Below are 5,000 nucleotides of genomic sequence, written 5' to 3' on the forward strand. Positions count from 1 at the left end.
ACAGTTCCCGTCTCCCTATCCCCTCGGTTAGACCACACTCGGAGCACCGTGCACAGTTCCCGTCTCCCTATCCCCTCGGTTAGGCCACACTCGGAGCACCGTGCACAGTTCCGGTCTCCCTATCCCCTCGGTTAGACCCACACTCGGAGCACCGTGCACAGTTCCGGTCTCCCTATCCCCTCGGTTAGACCCACACTCGGAGCACCGTGCACAGTCCCGGTCTCCCTATCCCCTCGGTTAGACCACACTCGGAGCACCGTGCACAGTGCCGGTCTACCTATCCCCTCGGTTAGACCACACTCGGAGCACCGTGCACAGTTCCGGTCTCCCTATCCCCTCGGTTAGACCCACACTCGGAGCACCGTGCACAGTTCCCGTCTCCCTATCCCCTCAGTTAGACCACACTCGGAGCACCGTGCACAGTTCCGGTCTCCCTATCCCCTCGGTTAGACCCACACTCGGAGCACCGTGCACAGTTCCGGTCTCCCTATCCCCTCGGTTAGACCCACACTCGGAGCACCGTGCACAGTTCCGGTCTCCCTATCCCCTCGGTTAGACCCACACACGGAGCACTGTGCACAGTTCCAGTCTCCCTATCCCCTCGGTTAGACCACACTCGGAGCACCGTGCACAGTTCCCGTCTCCCTATCCCCTCGGTTAGACCACACTCGGAGCACCGTGCACAGTTCCGGTCTCCCTATCCCCTCGGTTAGACCCACACTCGGAGCACCGCGCACAGTTCCCGTCTCCCTATCCCCTCGGTTAGACCCACACTCGGAGCACCGTGCACAGTTCCGGTCCCCCTATCCCCTCGGTTAGACCCACACTCGGAGCACCGCGCACAGTTCCCGTCTCCCTTTCCCCTCGGTTAGTCCACACTCGGAGCACCGTGCACTGTTCCGGTCTCCCTATCCCCTCGGTTAGACCACACTCGGAGCACCGTGCACAGTTCCGGTCTCCCTATCCCCTCGGTTCGACCACACTCGGAGCACTGTGCACAGTTCTGGTCTCCCTATCCCCTCGGTTCGACCACACTCGGAGCACCGTGCACAGTTCCGGTCTCCCTATCCCCTCGGTTAGACCACACTCGGAGCACCGTGCACAGTTCCCGTCTCCCTATCCCCTCGGTTAGACCACACTCGGAGCACCGTGCACAGTTCCGGTCTCCCTATCCCCTCAGTTAGACCACACTCGGAGCACCGTGCACAGTTCCCGTCTCCCTATCCCCTCGGTTAGACCACACTCGGAGCACCGTGCACAGTTCCGGTCTCCCTATCCCCTCGGTTAGACCCACACTCGGAGCACCGTGCACAGTTCCGGTCTCCCTATCCCCTCGGTTAGACCCACACTCGGAGCACCGTGCACAGTTCCGGTCTCCCTATCCCCTCGGTTAGACCACACTCGGGGCACCGTGCACAGTTCCGGTCTCCGTATCCCCTCGGTTAGACCACACTCGGAGCACCGTGCACAGTTCCGGTCCCCCTATCCCCTCGGTTAGACCACACTTGGATCACCGTGCACAGTTCCGGTCTCCCTCGGTTAGACCACACTCGGAGCACCGTGCACAGTTCCCGTCTCCCTATCCCCTCGGTTAGACCCACACGCGGAGCACCGTGCACAGTTCCGGTCACCCTATCCCCTCGGTTAGACCATACTCGGAGCACCGTTCACAGTTCCGGTCTCCCTATCCCCTCGGTTAGACCACACTCGGAGCACCGTGCACAGTTCCGGTCTCCCTATCCCCTCGGTTAGACCACACTCGGAGCACCGTGCACAGTTCCGGTCTCCCTATCCCCTCGGTTAGACCACACTCGGAGCACCGTGCACAGTTCCCGTCTCCCTATCCCCTCGGTTCGACCACACTCGGAGCACTGTGCACAGTTCTGGTCTCCCTATCCCCTCGGTTCGACCACACTCGGAGCACCGTGCACAGTTCCGGTCTCCCTATCCCCTCGGTTAGACCACACTCGGAGCTCCGTGCACAGTTCCCGTCTCCCTATCCCCTCGGTTAGACCCATACTCGGAGCACCGTGCACAGTTCCGGTCTCCCTATCCCCTCGGTTAGACCACACTCGGAGCACCGTGCACAGTTCCAGTCTCCCTATCCCCTCGGTTAGACCCACACTCGGAGCACCGTGCACAGTTCCGGTCTCCCTATCCCCTCGGTTAGACCACACTCGGAGCACCGTGCACAGTTCCGGCCTCCGTATCCCCTCGGTTAGACCCACACTCGGAGCACCGTGCACAGTTCCGGTCTCCTTATCCCCTCGGTTAGACCACACTCGGAGCACCGTGCACAGTTCCCGTCTCCCTATCCCCTCGGTTAGACCACACTCGGAGCACCGTGCACAGTTCCGATCTCCCTATCCCCTCGGTTAGACCACACTCGGAGCACTGTGCACAGTTCCCGTCTCCCTATCCCCTCGGTTAGACCACACTCGGAGCACCGTGCACAGTTCCCGTCTCCCTATCCCCTCGGTTAGACCACACTCGGAGCACCGTGCACAGTTCCCGTCTCCCTATCCCCTCGGTTAGACCCACACTCGGAGCACCGTGCACAGTTCCCGTCTCCCTATCCCCTCGGTTAGACCACACTCGGAGCACCGTGCACAGTTCCGGTCTCCCTATCCCCTCGGTTAGTCCACACTCGGAGCACCGTGCACTGTTCCGGTCTCCCTATCCCCTCGGTTAGACCACACTCGGAGCACCGTGCACAGTTCCGGTCTCCCTATCCCCTCGGTTCGACCACACTCGGAGCACTGTGCACAGTTCTGGTCTCCCTATCCCCTCGGTTCGACCACACTCGGAGCACCGTGCACAGTTCCGGTCTCCCTATCCCCTCGGTTAGACCACACTCGGAGCACCGTGCACAGTTCCGGTCTCCCTATCCCCTCGGTTAGACCACACTCGGAGCACCGTGCACAGTTCCGGTCTCCCTATCCCCTCAGTTAGACCACACTCAGAGCACTGTGCACAGTTCCCGTCTCCCTATCCCCTCGGTTAGACCACACTCGGAGCACCGTGCACAGTTCCGGTCTCCCTATCCCCTCGGTTAGACCACACTCGGAGCACCGTGCACAGTTCCCGTCTCCCTATCCCCTCGGTTAGGCCACACTCGGAGCACCGTGCACAGTTCCGGTCTCCCTATCCCCTCGGTTAGACCCACACTCGGAGCACCGTGCACAGTTCCGGTCTCCCTATCCCCTCGGTTAGACCCACACTCGGAGCACCGTGCACAGTCCCGGTCTCCCTATCCCCTCGGTTAGACCACACTCGGAGCACCGTGCACAGTGCCGGTCTACCTATCCCCTCGGTTAGACCACACTCGGAGCACCGTGCACAGTTCCGGTCTCCCTATCCCCTCGGTTAGACCCACACTCGGAGCACCGTGCACAGTTCCCGTCTCCCTATCCCCTCAGTTAGACCACACTCGGAGCACCGTGCACAGTTCCGGTCTCCCTATCCCCTCGGTTAGACCCACACTCGGAGCACCGTGCACAGTTCCGGTCTCCCTATCCCCTCGGTTAGACCCACACTCGGAGCACCGTGCACAGTTCCAGTCTCCCTATCCCCTCGGTTAGACCCATACTCGGAGCACCGTGCACAGTTCCGGTCTCCCTATCCCCTTGGTTAGACCACACTCAGAGCACCGTGCACAGTTCCAGTGTCCCTGCCCCTCGGTTAGACCACACTCGGAGCACCGTGCACAGTTCCCGTCTCCCTATCCCCTCGGTTAGACCACACTCGGAGCACCGTGCACAGTTCCCGTCTCCCTATCCCCTCGGTTAGACCACACTCGGAGCACAGTGCACAGTTCCGGTCTCCCTATCCCCTCGGTTAGACCACACTCGGAGCACCGTGCACAGTTCCTGTCTCCCTATCCCCTCGGTTAGACCACACTCGGAGCACCGTGCACAGTTCCCGTCTCCCTATCCCCTCGGTTAGACCACACTCGGAGCACCGTGCACAGTTCCCGTCTCCCTATCCCCTCGGTTAGACCACACTCGGAGCACCATGCACAGTTCCGGTCTCCCTCGGTTAGACCACACTCGGAGCACCGTGCACAGTTCCGGTCTCCCTATCCCCTCGGTTCGACCACACTCGGAGCACCGTGCACAGTTCCCGTCTCCCTATCCCCTCGGTTCGACCACACTCGGAGCACCATGCACAGTTCCGGTCTCCCTATCCCCTCAGTTAGACCACACTCAGAGCACCGTACACAGTTCCGGTCTCCCTATCCCCTCAGTTAGACCACACTCAGAGCACCGTGCACAGTTCTGGTCTCCCTATCCCCTCGGTTAGACCACACTCGGAGCACCGTGCACAGTTCCGGTCTCCGTATCCCCTCGGTTAGACCACACTCGGAGCACCGTGCACAGTTCCGGTCTCCCTATCCCCTCGGTTAGACCGCACTCGGAGCACCGTGCACAGTTCCGGTCTCCCTATCCCCTCGGTTAGACCACACTCGGAGCACCGTGCACAGTTCCGGTCTCCCTATCCCCTCGGTTAGACCCACACTCGGAACACCGTGCACAGTCCCGGTCTCCCTATCCCCTCGGTTAGACCACACTCGGAGCACCGTGCACAGTTCCGGTCTCCCTATCCCCTCGGTTAGACCGCACTCGGAGCACCGTGCACAGTTCCGGTCTCCCTATCCCCTCGGTTAGACCACACTCGGAGCACCGTGCACAGTTCCGGTCTCCCTATCCCCTCGGTTAGACCACACTCGGAGCACCGTGCACAGTTCCGGTCCCCCTATCCCCTCGGTTAGACCACACTCGGAGCACCGTGCACAGTTCCCGTCTCCCTATCCCCTCGGTTAGACCCACACTCGGAGCACCGTGCACAGTTCCGGTCTCCCTATCCCCTCGGTTCGACCACACTCGGAGCACCGTGCACAGTTCCCGTCTCCCTATCCCCTCGGTTAGACCCACACTCGGAGCACCGTGCACAGTTCCGGTCTCCCTATCCCCTCGGTTCGACCACACTCGGAGCACCGT

At 61.5% G+C, this 5,000-nt stretch overlaps 1 protein-coding gene across 2 annotated transcripts in view; it reads right to left on the reverse strand.

Annotated features, from left to right (window-relative positions):
• The window catches only part of LOC144487095 (glutathione S-transferase kappa 1-like), a 26,282-nt gene that overhangs the window by 19,406 nt on the left and 1,876 nt on the right, over nt 1-5,000 (reverse strand). The window lies entirely within an intron of this gene.

The sequence above is a fragment of the Mustelus asterias genome, unplaced genomic scaffold, assembly GCF_964213995.1.
Source record: "Mustelus asterias unplaced genomic scaffold, sMusAst1.hap1.1 HAP1_SCAFFOLD_589, whole genome shotgun sequence".
NCBI lineage: Eukaryota > Metazoa > Chordata > Chondrichthyes > Carcharhiniformes > Triakidae > Mustelus > Mustelus asterias.